This window comes from Scylla paramamosain, chromosome 19, assembly GCF_035594125.1.
Source record: "Scylla paramamosain isolate STU-SP2022 chromosome 19, ASM3559412v1, whole genome shotgun sequence".
NCBI lineage: Eukaryota > Metazoa > Arthropoda > Malacostraca > Decapoda > Portunidae > Scylla > Scylla paramamosain.
The window spans coordinates 19838642-19861141 of record NC_087169.1 but is presented as its reverse complement, the minus strand read 5'-3'; the positions used below and the strand labels follow the sequence as shown (position 1 = coordinate 19861141).

The 22500-nt window shown below is 40.9% G+C and overlaps 1 protein-coding gene across 6 annotated transcripts in view; it reads left to right on the top strand.

The window, feature by feature from the left end:
* LOC135109836 (serine/arginine repetitive matrix protein 2-like) overlaps positions 1 to 22500 on the top strand; it is a 285688-nt gene that overhangs the window by 58736 nt on the left and 204452 nt on the right. For all 6 annotated transcript variants that reach the window (XM_064021577.1, XM_064021583.1, XM_064021576.1 and 3 more), the window contains one exon: positions 13891 to 13954. The gene's annotated coding sequence lies outside the window, so the exon portion shown is untranslated. The remainder of the gene's footprint in view (positions 1 to 13890; positions 13955 to 22500) is intronic.

Below are 22500 nucleotides of genomic sequence, written 5' to 3'. Positions count from 1 at the left end.
GATGAATCTTCTGGTGCTCGGAGATTAGAGGGCACAGCGTTAGTGGAGGTGGTGGTGTATGCATATTGAGACCGTGTGTGTGTGTGTGTGTGTGTGTGTGTTGGGGGACGCGTGGTTCGTTCAGTTCAAGAGCCGAGGCGCAAAGGAAGGATCGCTGGTGTGTTCAAAAGGACAGTGTTGTGTTGCAAGCGCTCAGGGGGTGAAATGTAATAATTGTGACCTGCTGGAGAGAGAGAGAGAGAGAGAGAGAGAGAGAGAGAGAGAGAGAGAGAGAGAGAGAGAGAGAGAGAGAGAGAGAGAGAGAGAGAATCTGGTTGGCTTCAAGGAGAAAGGAAGGTAGGATTTAATTGTTAAGTTTGTAAACGGATAGGAGATAAGTGAGAAAGGAACACAGAACTCAGAGAGAGAGAGAGAGAGAGAGAGAGAGAGAGAGAGAGAGAGAGAGAGAGAGAGAGAGAGAGAGAGAGAGAGAGAATCACGAGTCCTTAAAGAAGAAAAGACAATAAAATAATTACGTAAACGGAAGGAAATAACGATAAAAAAGGAGAGAGAGAGAGAGAGAGAGAGAGAGAGAGAGAGAGAGAGAGAGAGAGAGAGAGAGAGAGATTGACTACTAGGAGGAAAACAAGCAGACGCAATGAACGAGCCTAGGAGAACTAGGTCGTCGGCTTAATTAAGTGAGTTTCCCGGAATATTGTAGAGAATTAATAAAAGAAAAAAAAAATACAAATGACGCTCCTCTGCTTGTTTACCCGCCGTCAGTGTTGCCAACTGTGCCGAGAAAGAAACCAGTCAGCTCGAACGCCCTGCTGAGATTGGTAACACTGTCGGGCCGCGGGATTGTGCAGTATTGCCAGATCCTCCTTCCCGTTTTCTTTCAAATTCTAAATGCTCCAAACCCCCCATGTTCTATTCTCTCTCTCTCTCTCTCTCTCTCTCTCTCTCTCTGAATTAAGTTAGCGTGACGAGCCTTTCTTTTTTCTCTCTTGTTCTTTCTTTTTCTTTCTTTCTCCCTTTTTCTCTTTTCCGTTTTTACTTGATTGCTTTTCTTTTTTGTCTGTTTTGTAGTTTTGCTTTTTTTGTTAAGTTTCTTTTGTTTTTGTTCTGACTTGATTGTTACAGTTCAGATTCTTTTTGTTCTTTGATTTTTAAATATATTTTTAACCTTTTTTCATTTAGCAGTTACACCTCACATTTTTCATTAATTTTCTTTACATTCTCTCTCTCTCTGTCTCTCTCTGTCTCTCTCTCTCTCTCTCTCTCTCTCTCTCTCTCTCTCTCTCTCTCTCTCTCTCTCTCTCTCTCTCTCTCTCTCTTTCCAAGTCTTGTATTTTTATTTTTCTTAGGAACATTTTTCTGTTTTCTTTTTATCGTTTTTTTCTTTTCTCTGTGTGACAATTCTCAAATTACTTCTTCCTAGCCATTGTTTTTTTTTGTATTTCTTTTTCTTTTTATTATTATTATCATTATTTTTTTTTAGATTGTGTTATCTTTTCGTTTCATCATAGCTTATTTAATTCCTTATTTTTTTCCTAATGTAGTATTTATGAATGCTTTGTTTGTGTGATTTTTATTGGAGTCATTCTTTAAAGCCACAGTCCTAATTATATATATATATATATATATATATATATATATATATATATATATATATATATATATATATATATATATATATATATATATATATATATATATATATATATATATATATATATATATATATATATATATATATATAAAGTAATAAATATTCCAAATTATGTCTTATACTTTTAATTATTAGAGTAAAAAAAAGCGTACAATTTAACGATTCCTTGTAAAGAAAATAATTATCTGATACAGAAAGACAAACATTTTTTATGATACTCTACCAAAAAAAAAAAAAAAAAAAAAGAAAAGAAAGAAAAAGAGTTAGTAGGCAGACAATATAATAGAAAGTATTTACATGAAACTGCCAGAAGAGCATGAACGTAATTAACTCATGTCAATGCATTAGAAAAGAGAGGAAAAAAAAAAAAAAATAGATAAAAAATAAATAAATAAAAAAATAAAATAAATTCAGGGTTATCAACATGACCTGATCAGCACTGGTAGCCTGCAGAGGTGCCAACATAACATGTACCCTTTGATTTGTAAAGCAACCTCGCAGGCCTGCCAACAGAACACGCGTGACTTCATCCGCCACTCTTTACTTGAGTCGTAAATCTTTTTTCCTAGCAGATTAATTAAAAGTCCAATTATTTCGTCACAAACTAAAAAAAAAAAGACATGTTACTCGGGAGCAGCACGTGGCCTCTGGTGGATCAAGTAAAAAACAAAAAGGAAAAAAAAAAAAAAAAAGAGAAATTAATCCCAAGTGAGTGTTGCCAACTGAGCAGCTTCGAGTTTCAGTGACAGGCGAGACTTGTATCTTTGAGTGGCTCTAGTGAGGACCAGTGACCGTGATCTCAAACATTTCGGTGTCTCGCCTGCACGTGTTAAAATAGCTTATATTGAGAGCTGCTGGGGTTTTCCTTAGCTGCTGGGGGCTTCCGTACCTGCTGGGGATCTTCTTAATTGCTGGGGGGGTGGTTTCTAAGTGTGTTTTCATGATTCTATGGGAAGTTTAAGACAGATTCTGCATCGCTTTAGGAATAATGCATTTGAAAAACTCGAAAAATCACATACATGGTTTAAGGAAATGCTGTTTGCGTGGGTCTGTGGAAAGTTTAACAAAGATTCTGTACCGTCAGTGGGAAAGATGGCCTTGAAACCCCGAAGATCACCTCTGTGGCTTATGAAAACAAACCTGATGAGAGAGTAAAGCGTATTAGGATCCGGACTTGCCTGTGAGACTGAATCGAAGCGCCTGAGAGAGAGAGAGAGAGAGAGAGAGAGAGAGAGAGAGAGAGAGAGAGAGAGAGAGAGAGAGAGAGAGAGAGTTTCCCAGAGCAGCCAACCTCTCTATCATCACCCATGTTCCCAGTTTCCTCCTCTTCTTACCTCATTTTCCGTTCCTCCTCTTTCTCACCACAGTTCACTTCCTCTTGCTCTTCCTCTTCCTCTTCACAGTGTCCTCTCCTCTGGCAGTACTCTTCTCCACTTCAGTGCCTCTTCCTGATGTATTCCTCTTTTTTTCCCTCTTCCTTACTCTCTTCCTCCACTTCAACGTCACAATCCTCTTCCTCTTCCTCGTTACAGCCTTCCTCTCTCTACTCTTTCATCCCCAGTTCCTCTTATCCTTTCTTACTCAGTCCTCTTACCCTTGTTCTCTTCTCTTCCTCTTCGTTGTACTCTCTCTCATCGGCCCTCCTCTTCTGCCTCCCTTTTGTTCTTCTCTCCTTGTTCACTCAACTCATCCTTCTTCTCCCCTCGTTCCTAGTTCTCCTGTTTCTCTCTTCCTTGTTTCTTTTCTCTTCCATCTCTCCTCTCCTTCATCTCACCAGTCATGTTCCTTTCTCATTCCCTTCCTGTCTTTCCCACCTCTACTGTTCCTCTCTCCGTGCTCTCACCTTTCCCATCATCCCTCCTCTCCCTCTTCCCCTTTTTATTCCACTCCCTTTGCTCCTCCTCTCTCTCCTCCTCCCCTCCTCTCTCCGCTCACTTTATTCCGACCACCCCCTCTTCTCCGTCCTTCTCTCGCAGCCTACCGCTCCTATCATTCCTCCTCTCTCTCTCCCTCCTCTCCCTCTCTCCCTCTCTCTCTCTCTCTCTCTCTCTCACTTCTTTCGTGCAATAAACCTCTCGTAGAATAGTGATACCAGCTCCAGCGTTGGCACCTTGCTTCTATTGCCGGCCAGTGCGTGTGTGGCGCAGGACGATCCCTAAAATCTTTCTCTTTCTTTATCCTAGTGACACATTTTTCATCTACCGTGCCCTGCTTCTGTCTCCCTTTCCCTGTCCCCTCTCTCTCTCTGTGTTCCTAGCGCCACTAACCCTGAGAGCACCGCCAGAGGGTTCAACTGCTTTCTCTGGGCACTGTACACCACGTCTCGTCAGTGCCACACGCTCTGCTGGGTTCTCTACAGCGTGTGTTTTATAAAGCGTTAAAGTAAGGTATTGTTTTGCCGTCCTTTCGTTGTAAATGTTCTAATAATGTTCATGCTAAGAGCCGGCCGTGTTTGTTGTTTGAGCTAAATATTGACTTAGCCCAGAGAGAGAGAGAGAGAGAGAGAGAGAGAGAGAGAGAGAGAGAGAGAGAGAGAGAGAGAGAGAGAGAGAGAGGAGAGTTAATTTCCTTTGACTAAATAGATAGGTTAGGTTTTTGAATTAAGGTCACTCACAATGGTTCCTATGTATATCTCATAAAATATTCATCCAAAAGTATGCACATTACACAACACTAAATAATGACACTACTACTACTACTACTACAAGAGAGAGAGAGAGAGAGAGAGAGAGAGAGAGAGAGAGAGAGAGAGAGAGAGAGAGAGAGCTGAATTATGAAACGGTGGGCAGGTTGTGAGTTATGTTTCCTACCCTGAGAGAATGTTTACACTTGATCGGGCGTGTTTTGCCAGCGTGTTTGCTTAGCACTGAGCCTGTTTGCCTAATGTCTCAGTCTCTCCCCCTCTCTCTCTCTCCAGCCTTTTTTCATACTTCATCTTCTTCCTGCCTCGTTTTTTAATCAACTTTATCACCAGGAAATGAAGCACCAGTCAATTAATGCATAGGTTCGTAAAATGTGTTACTGGGATGAAAACCGGTTATATTTCACCCAGTGCAGAGAGTGGGAATTGTTTGACGTGTGTGTGTGTGTGTGTGTGTGTGAGAGAGAGAGAGAGAGAGAGAGAGAGAGAGAGAGAGAGAGAGAGAGAGAGAGAGGGCGGGGGTGTGGTAGGAAAGGGAGGGGAGGTGGTGATTTATAATATCTTGTGTTGCACTAAATTATTCAAGCGAGAATAACTGCACTTAAAAATATATATGAATAGCATTAGCGAGGAGGAAGCTCAACTAACGCTAAGGGAAGGAGAAATAGTAGCCGTTCTTAGGCTGCCGACGTGAGTTGTGTCCTGCGGGGGATGAAGGAGTGGTGCTGAGCCTCGCCGCCTCCCTTCCCCCCGCACCTTACGAGTACCTGAACATACCTTACCTTGTCTTAGCGTACGTTACCTTGCTGCACCTTACCTTACTGTACCGTACCTTACTGTACCGTACATTACCTTATTTGATCTTATCCTACTTAACCCAAATCTTACCTTATTTTGTTTGTTTAGTATTAATTTTCTTCACCTTACCTTTCCTTGTTGTACCTTCCCTTACCTTATTTTACCTTCCCCTGCCTAGCTTTACCTTATTTCTGCCTTACCTGACCTTATTTTTATCTCATGTATTCTCAACTTCGTCTTATTTCTTTCCCCTTCTGATCTCTCACAACTGTCCTTTTCTTTTCTTAATCCTTGGTTCCCTTCTCCATATTTGTTTTTTTTTCGTCTTCATTCCAAACCTCCCTGCTTTACTAATCCTTCCTGTCTCCTTTGTTTATCCATTGTATTGCTTTCTCTCTTCTTAAGGGGAGAGTCCGGTTTGGATGGGTGTTTCTGTATCTCTGCTAAATAAGCATGAATCGCTCTGATTTTTATGTTGTGAAGTATTGGCAACATGTATATCAATATTAGACATTGATCCCCTTTCTTGCCCCCACCCCCCCTCATCCCCACCCCCCCCAATTCCAATTTCAAGGAAAATTTTAAAACTTTTCACCGTCGTTATTAATTGGCCCACAACCTTTATTTTTCTGTGGCTTAGAGATGTTATGATACCTAACAAAGTTACGTAGGCAGATTTTTCATTTTGGCTTTTGGTTTTGTTTTATGATTTTTTCTTTATCTGTCTTTCTTTCGCCTTTTTTTTACCAAAAAAATATTAATACAAAATTACATGAGACCTATATAAAAAAAACGCCTACGTAACTTTGAAGAAGAAGTATTCTTCTGTGTTTTAGTTTTTGTTTCATTGAAATCAAGCTAAAACTAACTCCTGTGAAAACTTTTAAAGGGGGATAACTTATGTTTTGAGATACGGGCCGATAAAGTTTATTGATCGATTACGATCCAGTTATAATACACTAGGAAGCTTTTTCAGGTTTATTATGAGTTCTTTTTTATCATAATCAATCTATTGATACAATCAGATGTATTTCTAAGTATATCAGGCTCCTGGTCCCCCATTGCCTTCGAAAAGGCAATGTATTATCTTGTCAAGCAAGGGGTGTCAAAGTTGCCCACACTTCTCTTTGTTGCCAGGTTTTTTAGAAGCCACCAGGTTCGTACTCTGCTGATGCTTTCTCTTTCTGCTTTCTTTTCGGCTTCATCTGGACTTCGTGGTGCCTCTTTCTTTCTTCATCTTCTGTTGTGAGAGATCTTCTTAGCGCCTTCGTATTGATATTCAATGCTGGCAGCAAACAGGCTTTCCTGTAACCATAATTATGGTCCAGTATTGCTGACTGTGCAACAAATGAGAGTCTTTTCAAGCCAGAAAACTTTGTTTTGCTTGCCCGTGACCACATCTTGCTGTGACCACATCTTGCTGTGACTGGCGGCTCGACTGGCGGCTCCAGGCGAGGTATTTTTCCCCTTTCTGTATCCAACTTCACGCCCCAGGCATCCCTGCTCTGCTGCTTTCTCTTAGACAACCGTGGCATGGTTGGCAGGAGGTAGATTGTAGTTTGTAGTGGCGAAATAACGCGCTTAGTAGCTGTGAGAGTGGGAGAAGTCGCGAGAGACTGAGCAACAACCTCCCGTGACAAGAGCTACGTGAGCACTGAGGAGGCAGGATCCTTGCTGGGAGCTAGTATCACACACACACACACTCGCCTTGAGTGTTGCCATATCGTATCCAAGCAAAAAAAAAGTTCAGATTTTAGCGTTTTTTCGTAGTATTGGGTAAGAAAAACTTACTCTGCTGATGTAAACAAACGCACGTGGTTGATTGCGTGACATTTAAATGCCATTTAAAGGGAAACTATGGGGCATTTCCCCTTAAATCTTTACGAGATTGCTGCCAACAAGTATACCTACCACATATATTTTTTTCACAAAAAGTCATTATTTTTCATTTTTTTTCGTCTCCAGACCGGACGCTCCCCTTAAACTCTCCTCTGCTTCTTATTTTATGTTATTTTCTTTATCCTCTTTGTCTCTCTCTGTTTTCCTTTCCGGTCTTCCTCTGTTTCCGTTCTTTATCCCTCTCTGCTTGTCCTCCTTCTCTTGTTTTGCTGTCTTTCTTATTCTCTTCTCCATTCTTCTTTCCTCTTCGCTTCATTTTCTCTCTGCTTGTTTCCTTCTCCTTGATTACATCTTCCTTCCCTCCTTCGCTCTCGCCGGCCTAAACTCTCTCTCTCTCTCTCTCTCTCTCTCTCTCTCTCTCTCTCTCTCTCTCTCTCTCTCTCTGGTGATGACGAAGGAATCTGTTTTCTCTCTTCATTGTCTCAAGTGTCTTTTCTTTCTTTTTCTTTCTTTTTTTTTTTCTTTCTTTTGCTGTATTTTTTCCACAGTAGTTTTGTGTTGTGTTCCGTTTACGTGTTTTGTGTTGCAAGTGTTACATAGTTTTTTTTTGTGTGTGTTTTTCTCTTTTTTTCTTTCTTTTTTTCATTTCGTGTTGTGTTTTTGTTGAGTTTTTCTTCTATTCTTTAATTTTACTCTCTCTCTCTCTCTCTCTCTCTCTCTCTCTCTCTCTCTCTCTCTCTCTCTCTCTCTCTCTCTCTCTCTCTCTCTCTCTCTCTCTCTTGACACACACACGACAAGGAATGAGAGCAACGCCCGTTTGCATTTCCATTTTCTTTACCTTTGTTTTTATTTTCTTTCGTCTGTGTGTTTCACGTTTTCTCTTTCGTAATTCCAGGGGTTGAATTAGAAGCACGTTTATGTGTATGGCAGATTTCACCCTTACGTTCCCTCATTCCCTGTGTGTGTGTGTGTGTGTGTGTGTGTGTGTGTAATTTAGTGAAGTGAATTTACTGCACATTTCTCTCTCTCTTTTTCGCGGTCTTTTCTTATGTTTTCTTATTACTTTTTAAATTCCTTAGTCCGCTTATTAATGTAACGTGATTAAACACAATTCAGATTCACTATATATTTTCTTCTACTTTGTTCATTCTTTTGTGTTTCAGGGAGGTAGGAGAAGAGGAGGTGAGAGGGGAGACAGGAGAGGGAGGGAGGGAGAGGTAAAAGATAGAGAGGGAAAAGGGGATAAGTGTGGGAAACGTGAGAGGAAGAGAAAGGGAGAAGAAAAAGAGAGAGGAAAAGTGAGAGAAAGGGGAAAAAGAAGGAAAGGAGATATGAAGAGAAATAGAGGAAAGAGGAAGTGAAGGTGAGAAGGAAAAGTGAGAGAGATTTAAGTACAAGAAAAATATAATGAAAATATAGCGTAAGATGGAGGAGAGAAAAGGAGGGAGCAAAAAATGAATAAGAGGCAGATGAATAGAGAAAAAAAAGAAAGAGACGAAGAGGTGAGAAGAGGAAGGGAGAGGAAGAGAGAGGCAAGTAAAAGGAAAGAAAGTAGAAGGGAGGGAATAAGGGGTGAATAAATAGGAGAGTAAGAGAGGGAAGAAGGAAGAAGGAAAGGGGTGAAAGAAAAGGATGGCAGGATATTTTTCTCATAACGTGTAAATTTATTTGAGAGGAAGAGAAAGAGGAAGAAAAGGAAGGAAAAGGAAGCTAGGATATTTTTTTTTTTCGTAATATATTAATTCATTTTGTTTCGTATTGGAGTTAAAATCGAGACCTGAAATTAGATGAATATAATGAACTCCCTAAATTCGAATAGCTGAAGCAAACACTTGACCGTCTGTTTGTTCTCTCTCTCTCTCTCTCTCTCTCTCTCTCTCTCTCTCTCTCTCTCTCTCTCTCTCTCTCTCTCTCTCTCTCTCTCTCTCTCTCTCTCTCATGGGGATTATATTTCGCTCTCTCTCACATTAGCGAAATAGTAAGAAAATATTTTGCATGAATTTTGAAATGTATCGTGTGTGTAAACTTGAGAGAGAGAGAGAGAGAGAGAGAGAGAGAGAGAGAGAGAGAGAGAGAGAGAGAGAGAGAGAGAGAGAGAGAGAGAGAGAGCATGTACGATTATGTATATTTCGCATTAATTTATTTTGTACGTGTGTATGTTTGTTTGTATGTAAGTATTTTCATCGATGTGTGTGTGTGTGTGTGTGTGTGTGTGTGTGTGTGTGTGTGTGTGTGTGTGTCATGAGGGAGGCTGATATTATTATTCCCGCAGGTAGCGGTAATAATGACGAAATAATAACGGTAATAAAAAAGTTTTGTTGGGTGCAATGAAACCATAAATGAGAGGGAAAAAAAAAAAACTATTACCTCCAAAATATAATATCAGTTTTACTACTACTACTACTACTACTACTACTACTACTTATACTAATACTACTCCTCCTCCTCCCACCACAACCACCACTACCACTAACAGAACCCCTTTCATCCAGCACAAGGGTTTTAGAACTTCTACCTCACGCCTTTCATGCCAAAACCACGAACGTGTCATTGATAGACTTAGCACTCGTCCTGAATTACCTGTGCTTCAGAACTTACATTGCGCCACGACGGGGGAAGGAGGGAGAGGAGGAGAGAGGGGTGGAGAGAGAGAGAGAGGGAGGGAGGGAGGGAGAAGGCGTGGAGTGAACAAGCAAGCGAGGTAGGAATATCACTTTATCTATATCCACAAGTAGTTTGTTAGTAAATAGTAAAGAGAGAGACAGAGATAGAGAGAGAATATCAGAGAATGCACAAGAGAGGCTGGAATAACTGAAATATCGACATGCAGACGGAGTGGCAAGCGGACACTGAAATATTCTGCAGATTATTGAAGTGGATGAACGCCAGCCAGTGTGGATGAAACTAAAGGTGACGCCAGGGAGTGAGAGCCGCGGGAAGCTGTGCGTGTGGGTGCGGAATGACTAAAAGCGGAATGAAAGCGCAATGAAGGGACTCTAGTGGAATGGGTAAACTGAGTGAATGGGAGGCGAGAGAAAGAGAGAGAGAGGGAGAGAGATTTTGATAAGAGTTGAATCGAGGAATGAAGGGATGAGTAGGTAAAGTGAGTGGGAATGAGTGATGCTGTAATGAGTGATATTTAGATAAAGGTAGACTGAGGGAATGAAGAAAATGAGTAAGTAAATTGAATATGCTTGTGGGATGAACAGAAATGGAAAGATCTAGGTGAGAGAGAGAGAGAGAGAGAGAGAGAGAGAGAGAGAGAGAGAGAGAGAGAGAGAGAGAGAGAGACCCACCTATAGTATAACAGATAACAGGAATAATAATAACAATGATAGTAATAATGATAACAGCAATAATACAGATAAATATTGACGGATGATAGTTAATAACATCACTAACAGCACAATTAACACCAATAAGCAGCAGGACAGGAGTGGCGGCAATAAACAGGAGTGACGCTGGGATGGGAACTGACAACGCTAAATTGAGGTGAATATGAATGTCATTATCGTATCGAAGTGAACGAATTGCGAGTCATTCTTCTACATTTTCCTCCCTTTTTTTTTTCCATTTTTCACCGTGATTGACTGAATTACGAATAAAGTTTGTGCACTGATGGTGGAAAAATTTCGAGTTTTTGAAAATGAGGTAACTAGTGTGGAGAGAGAGAGAGAGAGAGAGAGAGAGAGAGAGAGAGAGAGAGAGAGAGAGAGAGAGAGAGAGAGAGAGAGAGAGAGAGAGAGAGAGAAAGGAATTAACTATCAAAAACTACTTACACCACAATTATAAAAAAGGTATTGAAAAGTTGATGGTGTAAGCAAGGCGAGGCTGATTAAATGAAGTAGTAAGACGCTCTGACGTGAAATACTCCGACGTGTTGCCAAGATTGTCAGCAAATGTGATACGTAAAAGGTGTGACGTGTGGGCGAGTGTTAATGTTGCTCTCACCTTTTCTTTGTTCTGCATCGCTGGGCTGCATTCACCTTTATAGCAGACTGGATCAGTAGTGGAATAAATGGCTGTCAGTTTCTCTCTCTCTCTCTCTCTCTCTCTCTCTCTCTCTCTCTCTCTCTCTCTCTCTCTCTCTCTCTCTCTCTCTCTCTCTCTCTCTCTCTCTCTCTCTCTCTCTCTCTCTCTCTCTCTCTTTCCTTGTACGCTCACGAAGACTATTAAACTTCCTCTTTAGTCTTGTGCAACTCTCTCTCTCTCTCTCTCTCTCTCTCTCTCTCTCTCTCTCTCTCTCTCTCTCTCTCTCTCTCTCTCTCTCTCCAGGTAAGGCTGAGTCAAATGTCCTTACGTGATAATTAGGGTTTAATGATATCGTTTAGCGCTGCCTGATTTATTGAACAGGTGACAAGAGCAGGTCTCTCTCTCTCTCTCTCTCTCTCTCTCTCTCTCTCTCTCTCTCTCTCTCTCTCTCTCTCTCTCTCTCTCTCTCTCTCTCTCTCTCTCTCTCGATATTACACTTTTTTTCCGAGAGAGAGAGAGAGAGAGAGAGAGAGAGAGAGAGAGAGAGAGAGAGAGAGAGAGAGAGAGAGAGAGAGAGATTGCTTTAAAGAGAAAAGTTGGCATGAAAGTATAATTACGTAGAATAGCAAAAAAAAAAAAAGAAGAAAAAGAAAGAAAATACCTCCAGGTTTTCAGTGGAGGCAGAACTTACTGGATTGTAAAGAAAGAAAGAAAAAAGATAGTTTTCACTCCCACTTTTCTCTCTATCTCAGTTTGAGTTTATTGTTATGGAAGCGAATTACAGAAAACCAATCAGAGAGAGAGAGAGAGAGAGAGAGAGAGAGAGAGAGAGAGAGAGAGAGAGAGAGAGAGAGAGAGAGAGAGACTGTAGCTAACAACACCAAAACTGCTGAGTTGGTATATCCCAAAATTTACTGCGAGTGAAACTACAACAGTGGGATCCGGTCTCTCTCTCTCTCTCTCTCTCTCTCTCTCTCTCTCTCTCTCTCTCTCTCTCTCTCTCTCTCTCTCTCTCTGTCTCCGTCTCGCCTTTTTGGTTTTTCCACATTCTTCCCACTCTCCTTCATCTTCACCATGTCCCCCATTCCCCTTCTCCTAGTCTTCCTCTCTCTTGCCTCCTCCTCCTCCTCCTCCTCCTCCTCCCCTTGCCTTCTTCCCCGCCGTAATGTGCTCTTGGTACCAGAATACCGATGGGACGCCGTGCTGTTGGCCTGCCAGTCACGCGCCCTGTCAGCTATCCCACCACCTCCCCCTTCCCCTCTCACTCCCTGCGTCCTCTCAGCTTCCTTCCCCTCACTCCAAGCTACCATCATTACCTCCATCCCTTCCCCCTTCACCTGTAACCACCACCATCACCAGAAGGGACTCACAGCTTCACTATCAGCTTTCTGTTTTCTCTTTGTGATTACGTTCATTGCTGTAGCCTCTTAGGAACCTCATTGGTGGTAGTTACTGTTAGTTATTGTAGTACCTGAGTGCCATTATTTCCTTCTCTAGCCTCTTTTTCCTCCTCCTCCTCCTCCTCCTCCTCTTCCTCCACTGTCCACTCCTCATACCCCTCCCTTCCCGGGCTATCCACACGCTGCCACCATTTATTCTCATCGCTGTATACCATTCACACTCCACCACCACCTCCCTAGCTGCTATTACCACTGCTACTAACCACACGCCTCCACCTGTTAGAGAGAGAGAGAGAGAGAGAGAGAGAGAGAGAGAGAGAGAGAGAGAGAGAGAGAGAGAGAGAGAGAGAGAGAGAGAGAGAGAGAGAGAGAGAGAGAGAGAGAGAGAGAGAGAGAGAGAGAGAGAGAGAGAGAGCAATTCCGCGTAGTACTGGTTATGTAGTGTAATTGCTGGTCTGCTAATTGCATGGATGGTGTCCGTTGCAGTCTGTGTGGGATTCTGGGAGTGTGTTAAGCAGCAGGAACGTCTGCGTGGGAGGGAGTGGAGGTGGGGTGGTTCTCTCTCTCTCTCTCTCTCTCTCTCTCTCTCTCTCTCTCTCTCTCTCTCTCTCTCTCTCTCTCTCTCTCTCTCTCTCTCTCTCTCTCTCTCTCTCTCTCGCTCGCTCGCTCCCTTGCTCGCTCTCGCTCTCGCTACTTGTACACACACGAAGACTATTAAACTTCCTCTTTAGTTTTGTTGTGCAAGTCTCTCTCTCTCTCTCTCTCTCTCTCTCTCTCTCTCTCTCTCTCTCTCTCTCTCTCTCTCTGCGCACTATCCACTACACGAAGAACCTTTCTCGCTGTTGCTTTCATTCCCTTTCCCTTTCCTCACCCTTTTTTATCACTTGGTTTTAGTTATTCCTCGTTATTTCTCCCCCTATCTCTTTTTCCCTCGCTCTCATCCAATGCAGGGGAAAAAGATACGAGTGGGGGGAAAAAAGGGCGAGGCATTATAGGTGACTCACTCGTAAAACTCGTCCCACTGTTCCATTTGTTCTTTTGTTCATGCATTTTAATAACTTCGTTCTTTCATTAACGCATGAGCTCATTGATTTGTGGTGTTATACATGTTTTTTTTTCCCTCATTTTTATGGTGTTATTTTATTTAGTTTTATTTATATATTTATTTATTTTTTGGTGGGGAAGAGAATTGCGAATGTTTAGTACGTTTGGTAATTCTCACATTAAACTTTTCATTTTTCCCTCTTTTGTATTGGTAGCAATTAAAAACGGTTTGTTATTTTTGACGTATTGATTGGGGAGGTTTTGTGTGTTTTTTTTTTTTGTGTTTAAAGCTTGGGTCCGTCCCTGTGTGTCCGTCTATTCTACCTGTTTATTCTATTATTTTTCTACTGTTTTCTTTCAGTATAAAGTCTCTCTCTCCTCTTCTCTCCTCTCATCTCCTCTCCTCTCCTCTTCTCTCCCCTCCCCTCCCGTCCCTCCCTCCCTCCTTACCGTGTGTGTTTTTCAAGAGGCTGCAAAAATATGTTTAGTTCTTATGGTCAGTAAACCTAAAAGTAGAGATTAAAGCAATCTTTCTTTCTCAACAGGCCAAGGTGACGTCAGGGATCAATTAAGGGGACTGCACCTGACCACGCCATCGCTGCAGCACAGGTGATCCCTTCTCTTCATCAGTGTCATCTTTATTTGTGTTTTCCTTGAGTTTTCATGTTCCTTTTTGACTCTTGATTTTTTTTATTTGTTTTTATCTATTATATTATGTATTCTAGTGTTTTTCTGTTCTTTTTAGTATTTCTTGTTTATTTCTAGAACCCGTTTAATTTCTTTCATTTTTCACTATTATTTTCGTATTTTTTGTGTTTTTATTTTTTTGGGGGGCGAATTTTAAAGCATTTTTAGTATTTGTTTTACTTTCTGGTATTTTTTTCTTATTTTCTGTCATTTTTGTGTCATTTTCTGGTGTTTTCTGGTATTTTTCTATTTTCTTTAATTTTCTTTTGTCTTACTTCCTGCTATTTTGTGTTGTTCTCTGGTATTTTTGTCTTATTTTCTGGTATCCTTCTATTTTTCTGCCATTTTCATCTTATTTTCTGGTATCCTTCTATTTTTCTGCCATTTTTATCTTATTTTGCGGTTTTTTTTGTGTTATCTTCTGCTATGTTCCAGTATTCTCTATTACAATCCAGTATATTTTTCTGTCTACTGTGCTTTTCATCTATATATTTCCTCCTCAGAACCTTACATTTCTTTTTATTACTCCCTTGGGAAAAGATCGAGGTACCTTTTATTTTTCTGTCCGTGAATTATAACCGTGGAAATTAAAGTGTTAGGGAAACGAGAAAATAGCAGAGGAAGTGAAACGGCGGAAGGCACAAGGGAAGTAAAAGTAGTAATAATTGGTGTGCAATTTCGTAGTTTTGGGTAACAAGCCGATGGAGGGAGAAAGTAACGGAAACTCTATCGAGGGAAAAATGACAAAATTGGGAAAATCAAAACTGGAGAGGGGGAAAGGTACGAATATTGGAATGGAACCGAAGGGAAATGAAAAATGAAAAAAAAAAGAAACAAAAAAAAGCAGGAAACTCGAGGGAAAAAGAATGAACGTAGAGGTGGTGCAAGCAATAAAGATAAAGAATAATATACAGAAGGTGAAAAAGGGACATGGTGCAGACGTAAATAAAAAAAAGAATAACAGAAAACGTGAAATAAGAACCTAATGCAAGGACAAAGATTGAAGTGTATAAAGTAGGAGGGAACACAAAAAGAAAAAAAAAAAATAAATAAATAAAAAAAAAGGAAAATAAAAAATCATTGAAAATGGGAAATCAAGAGACCAGGATCCCACTCACGCCTATCCGCCAACCAACTCCCGCCCTTGTGGACATCTCTTATTCTGATTGGCTAATGAACTGGAAGGAAGTAGGAAGGCAGGGTGAGTGTGTGATAGAGAAAAAATAGGTCTCTCTCTCTCTCTCTCTCTCTCTCTCTCTCTCTCTCTCTCTCTCTCTCTCTCTCTCACGTTCAGGTCGTGTTGCCTAAGTCGAATTGCTCGTTAAAATGGGTCGTTTAGTCGTATCTCGTTGAGTCGTTCGTGAGTGAGTCAGTCAGAAGAGTCGGTCAGGTGTTGACTCGCGACTCGTTTTGTCTGTCGTTGCTTTTTTCCCAGATTGACTAATTATTTATTTATTGACGTGACTTAATTGAAGCTTTGAACTGTTGTTATTGCTAGGAGCGAGTGGTTTTGTGTTGTTATTCTTGTTGTTACTACTACTGCTGTTGTTACTACTATTACTATAACAACTATTGCTACTACTACTACTACTACTACTACTACCATAACCAACTATCTGCCAACTAACTAACTAACCTGGTAACGAACTAACTTATTTATTAGCTAACTAACTTACTACCATAGCTGACTAATTTACTAACTAATAAACTATCTAACTAGCTAGCTAAACTGATCACCACCAAAATAACAGGTAGTATAGGTCAGGCCAGTTAATTCTTGTCAAGTCAATTCCATTTCAAATCAAAGTGGAACATGAAGTAATCAATTCCATTTCATTTCACAACTGATCCCAACTCTGGCTGCTGCTACTGTGACTAAAGGAGAGGGTTCAGGAACACGAAGGCATCTGTTGTATGACTCTCTCTCTCTCTCTCTCTCTCTCTCTCTCTCTCTCTCTCTCTCTCTCTCTCTCTCTCTCTCTCTCTCTCTCTCTCTCTCTCTCTCTCTCTCACGTCAAAGGTATTATTCAATCACTCCCTCCTCTCTGTTTCAATAAAGAATATAAAAAAAAATGAAGACTAGTTACGAAACACGTGAAGCAAGTGGTGCCCAGGTGAAGGATTTTATTTGTGGCCTTGCGAAAGAAAAAAAAGTTTCATCTATTATGATTTTTTTTGTCCCTATATTTTCTTCAGCCTTGTTAGAAATGAGTGTGAAATTAAAAAGATGTAGAACATTAGAATTATAAAAATGAAAATGTGTGTGTATGAGAGAGAGAGAGAGAGAGAGAGAGAGAGAGAGAGAGAGAGAGAGAGAGAGAGAGAGAGAGAGAGAGAGAGAGATGGCTACCTGTGCGGCCATTATTTCTCGAATCCCAGAGAGAGAGAAAAAAAAAGGACCTGAGAAAAATTTAAACAAGACGGAATTTTCCCTTCAAAAGTTAGTGTTTCTGCACTGATGGGGACTTTGAGGTTCGCGCGATATTGCCTCTCTTTAAATTTTCTCGTAATTCAGTTTGCTGCGCCGGAATGATTTGTGAGCTCGCTGTACATTGCCCCTGACTTAGAATACCTTCTCCTTCTCATGCTTCTTTCTCCTCTACCTTTCCCTTCTACGTTTTCCTCAAAAGTTTCGTCATAATTCAATTTTGCTGTGCTGGAATTATTTGTGAGCTAGCTGTACATTGTCACTGACCTAAAATATCCTGTCCTTCCATCTCCCGGTTCCTACTCCTCTATTTCTTCCTTAATTTTCTTCCTTAATTTTCGTCTTAATTCAGTTTGCTGCGCTGAAATTATTTGTAGTGTAGCTGTACATTGTCCCGGCCTGCAGTAAATTGTTCTCTCCTCTCTGATTCTTCCTCTTGTACCTCCTTTTCATCCTTTCACTGTTAGATATTCTTCCCATTATGGTTCTTATTCATCTACCTAAAGCACGTCAAGTAAAAATTAGGTAAGATTAAGTTAAGGTAGGTTAGTTAGGTTAGGTTAGGTTAGATTTACTTTGTTAACCATTTCACTTATAGATACTCTCTTCCCATAATGCTTTGCGACTCGTCATAGCTTATTCTTTAACTAAAGCTTGTCAGTTACTTTTTTTAAACATTTTCACTGGTAGGATCTCTCTTCCCATAATCCTTTGCGACATTTCAGACTGTTATTTGCATAGTAAAGGTTGTCAGGTACTTTTTTTTTATTGTTCCCCCTGCTTGAATTTCTTTTCATATAATCCCTTGCAACTTTTTATGCTCTTATTTTTATATTAAAGCATGCTGAATACTCACATACCTTAGAGAATACAAAATCAGTCTGTTATTTTGTCTCTATTCTATCTGTCCTTGCAAAGTTTGCTTTTATACTGCTCTGAATGTTATCAATATACGACTGTAGGAGTAAAAGGGTTAAGGAAACGACATGGTGAGTGGCTCTCTCTCTCTCTCTCTCTCTCTCTCTCTCTCTCTCTCTCTCTCTCTCTCTCTCTCTCTCTCTCTGAACTGTGAAGCTTACCTGAAAATGAAAAAAAGAGCAAAATGACGCACCGATTTTAATATGTTCGTGCAACGATTATTATTTTCATATTACGATAACTATTAATCTCTCTCTCTCTCTCTCTCTCTCTCTCTCTCTCTCTCTCTCTCTCTCTCTCTCTCTCTCTCTCTCTCTCTCTCTCTCTCATGCTGCAACAATCACATAAAAACCCAGAGAGAGAGAGAGAGAGAGAGAGAGAGAGAGAGAGAGAGAGAGAGAGAGAGAGAGAGAGAGAGAGAGAGAGAGAGAGAGAGAATGCATTTATTTTTATCTACATACCGTCAATATTATGTAAAGTGAAAGCAAAGGGACGAAGGATTAGTACCACGAAAAGAAGCAAAGAAAAAGAAAAAAAATTCAGTGTGGCAGAGATATTTATATATTCAGTTGTGGTCGGCGCTCTTGTGTGGGAAGTAAAAGCTTAATCTTGCTAATGACACAGCTCTCTCTTTTTCTCTCCCTCTTTCTCTCTCTCTCTCTGTCTGTCTGTCACTGTCTTTCCTCATCCTTGGTATTTCTTGCATTAACATTCTACTTCAGTTTTCGCTTAAGTTTACACTTGTCATAGCCTTGGAGAGATTCTTGCACTTGTTTCTCTGTTATTCCCCACATTTCTCTCTTCTTTGCCCCTCTCTCTCTTTCTCTTTCTCCTTCTCTCTTACTTCTTTTGTCTCTTGCACCCCTTTTTCGCCGCCTCTAGTTTTTATTTTGCTTGTTCTGCGTCGTTTCTCTGTTCTTTCCTCTCCTTTTTTTTCTTTTCTATTCCTCCTCCTTCTCCTCCTCCTCTAGTTTTTATCGTGCTTGTTCTACATCTCTTCTCTTCTTTTCTCCCTCCTTTTCTTCCTTCTCCGTTTCCTACTATGCTCTCTCTTGTTGTAGCTGTTATTGTTCTTAATCTTCGTCTTTTCTTTTTTTCTCTTTCCTTTTTCTTCCTTCTTTCCGTCCTTTTTTTTCCGTAATTTGTTTTTACTCTTGTAGCCTTTATCCGTTTTCTCCCTTTTTCTTTCCCTCTCCTCCTCTTATTTTTACCGTTTTTTTCTACAGGTCTCCTCTTTTGTATCCTCCTCTTCCTCATTTCTTGTCCGTTTCCTCTTCCTGCTTTTGCCCTTTTTCCTCGTCTGCTTGTTTTATAGTTTTTCTTCACTTCTCCTATTCTGTTTCCTCTACCACCACACCACCACCATCACAACCAGCCCCTACTCTTACGCTAGCCACCTGACCACCAGAAACCATCGTCGTTAACCTTCACCAATTAAGTCTCCAAACAGCCATTACAGTGCCATCCCTCGGGAACACTCAGTAAGGGCGAGCCTTCCTCCACGCAGCGTCCTGTCCTGATCCTTCCAGCCCCTTCGTCAGGTACTGCTGGTAGGGGACGGGAGAGGAGAAGTGGGGTGTGAGGGGTAGGGAGGGTGAAAGGAAGGAAGGGGAGGGCCAGGGGAAGGAGGTGAAGGGTTAGGAAGGTGCAGGGACTCGTAAGCCAATTAGCAGAAGGACCACGGGGATGTTGTCACGTGAATACCAACCTGCTGTGTTCTTCGATGCATCCCTCAAGGTTTTAGTCGTCGTCAGAAAGCAAGGATTAGCAAAAAGTATTAGTCATTTGGCTCTGGTCTTGCTGCTAGTCTTAAATGCTTTGCTTTCAACGGGACTGTTTTTAGAGGGGACGGAGATGATTAGTCTTCCTTTTATATGTGTTTTTTTCCACTAAATATTCGGAATCCTTGTCAGACTGTCACTAGAACTATATATATCCCTACTATTATAACTGTTTCTCGTATTCTTAAACGCTTTCTTCTCTCGCCAGGGCAGTTTTCAAAGGCCACGGAGTTGATTAGTCAGTTTTCAAGCGTGTTTTTCGTGTCAGGTACACAGAAACCTCGTTAAATTATCACTCGAACCATACCTCGCAGAAAACACTAGTAACAACCATGGCAACGAGGTAAAACGTTTAGGAATGCGTTAACCAATCTTTTCATCACTTTCTTCAATCTTTTTTTCCCTGAAGTATTTTTTCGTGTCTCTTTTCCGATCTCTCTCTTGGCTCGTGTTCCGCCCAGTGTGTTGGCTCCTACATGCCCTCGAGGGAAGGACACGAGGAGCTTATGATTAATTTAAAGGAGATGCAGGGGACTTCTGAGGGCGTGAGGAGGGCTGGCTTGACTATGTGTGTGTATGTACGTCTCTCTCTCTCTCTCTCTCTCTCTTTCACTGTGTGTCTATAAGGGCGGCTCGTCTTCAGATATGGGAGGTGGGGAGGCGGAATACAGGAGTTAGAGGAGGAAGAAACAAGGTGAAGTGTGGTAAGTCGCAGTTTTTATTCACCCGGAAATCCGCCTCTGCTTCCTGATGCTTTGTGTGGTGAAGTGTTGAGTGCCTGCCATCTGGTTATTGTAGAGCATGGAAGGTGAAAGGAAGTGTGTCTGATGGCTATATATGATGTAATGGTAGAGAGAGAGAGAGAGAGAGAGAGAGAGAGAGAGAGAGAGAGAGAGAGAGAGAGAGAGAGAGAGAGAGAGAGAGATATCCAAAAAGCTAAAAATAACGACAACAAAATAACAACAATGAAACTTTGCAATGCGTAGAGAACAGCAGTGTGTGTGTGTGTGTGTGTGTGTGTTTATATCCACCATCTTTTCGTCGGTCTGTCTTGTTGTGCCTGTAATACATTCTTGAGAAATGAGACGAAATTACATTTGCATTACATTACAATTTCTTGGGGAAACTTTTGCGTGTTTGCTTAAAGTTTACAAGAGACGGAAGAACGGAAGAGGAAGAGGGAGAGACAAAGCAGCAGGAAGAGTAAGAGGAAGAGGAGGAAAAGGATTAAAACTAAGAACTAGATTATATCAAAACGTTGTCCTCTCTCTCTCTCTCTCTCTCTCTCTCTCTGCTAACTGCTAGTCCCTGCAAAATCCCCGTTTTATACCTGTCTGTATCATTGGCAGGTAGAAAAGGCACTGTCTCATTAACTGGTCTTGTTGTTGTTATCGCCTCAATTATCAGGAATACAACGGGGGCAGGGAGGGTAAGGGGGCAGAGCACAGGAATCAGGGTACAGGAGTCATGGGGGGGTATGGGAGGGAAGGGGTAAGGGGTAAGTGTAGAGAGGGTAGTTGGCTTGCTTTCCCTGTTTGTGTAATGGCAAACTGTAATGAAACGAGGCGTGTGGATGCGCTCTTTGTAATGGTGGTAGTTGTAGTAGTGGTGGTGGTGGTAGTGATGGTGGTGGTAGTAGTAGTGGTTGTGGTTCTATAGGTTGTGGTTTTTGTTGTTTGAGGAGGGGTGTTGTTGTTGTTGGTAGTAGTGGTAGTAGTAGTAGTAGCAGCTGTAGTAGTAGTAGTAGTAGTAGTAGTAGTAGTAGTAGTAGTAGTAGTAGTAGTAGTAGTAGTAGTAGTAAGGAAATAAAAATAGCCTCAGCAGAAAGAATAAATTTCCCTCTGAATGAATTGCTTTAGTTAACATTCATACCATTTGAAGTCCGTTTAAAAATTCTGTTTAATTCTTAGTTCATAAAAGAAACATACCCTCCTCTCTCTCTCTCTCTCTCTCTCTCTCTCTCTCTCTCTCTCTCTCTCTCTCTCTCTCTCTCTCTCTCTCTCTCTCTCTCTCAATGCCCTTTGAAATCTCACAGTAAAAAACTTTAGCCATCACACCCAAGCCCTCACTCAAGTGGTAATAATCTTTTTAGAAGCGAGAGGGAAAATAGATATTAGAATAAAAAGGGAGAAAAAAATTTAAATCTCATTTCCTATTAAAAAAAAAATAGAAAAAGAGCCTGAATATAAAAAAAAATAAATTAAAAGCCACTAACCGAAGTATTCTTTGTTCGTGTTAAGAGAGAGAGAGAGAGAGAGAGAGAGAGAGAGAGAGAGAGAGAGAGAGAGAGAGAGAGAGAGAGAGAGAGACGGGTTCGGGCATTAAGTCAAATATAATGTCGTTTAAGAGCGGCAGAGGTAAAAAAAAAAAAAATGAAGCAGGTAGCGGAACGAAAAAAAAAAGACAAAAAAAGTTTCGACCTTCCCGCTGAAAAAAAAAAAAAAATGAGTTAGAGGGTTTTAAAAATGTGGTATCTATTTTCTTTTGCAATTTATAAAGGAGAGCGAAAGAGAATATGTTAGCATGTGGTAAAGGGTGAATTTTATTTGGTTTCTTACATGTGTTAATAATGCACCTTTGTACTAGAGAGAGAGAGAGAGAGAGAGAGAGAGAGAGAGAGAGAGAGAGAGAGAGAGAGAGAGAGAGAGAGAGAGAGATACGTTAATAATACCATTTAAAAGCGAAGGGGAAGGAAGAAGAGTAGCAAAATTATGTGAAAGATGCAAAGAATAAAAGAAAATTTGTACCCTCTCTCTCTCTCTCTCTCTCTCTCTCTCTCTCTCTCTCTCTCTCTCTCTCTCTCTCTCTCTCTTTAACCATCACCCGTTGCGTCTTTTTCCTATTGCTAAGAAAAAGAAAAACTAGAAGAAGAAAGAAGAAGGAAGAGGAAGAAGAAGAGAAGTAAAGAATCACTAATATATTTTAAGCACGCTGCTAAGAAGAAGAAAAGGAAAGAAAAAGAAAGAAAAATGGAAAGAAAGAAGAAAGGAAAAAAGAAGAAAAAAAGAAAAAGAAAATACACAAGAAAAGAGCTAAAAAAATGTAAAAAAAAAAAAAAAAAATAAATAAATAAAAGCCTAGACAACAGGACAGCGGCTGGCGGGCTGGCGGGTGGGCGGGATGCGATGCGATGAAGCCAAGACCACATTCCACACGTGCAAGACTTGGTGCTTTTAACGCAATTTTCACCCACCAGAGGGCTCCTGCTCGCTCGCTGTGCCGGAGTTGCCAGTTAGTCACATTAAGCAAAGCACATACCTCTTCGCCAATGTTTGCACGGGGGAATAGGCGGCTTAACTACATTCTGCCGCCGCTCCACTCCGCTTCTCTTCCTTTTCCTC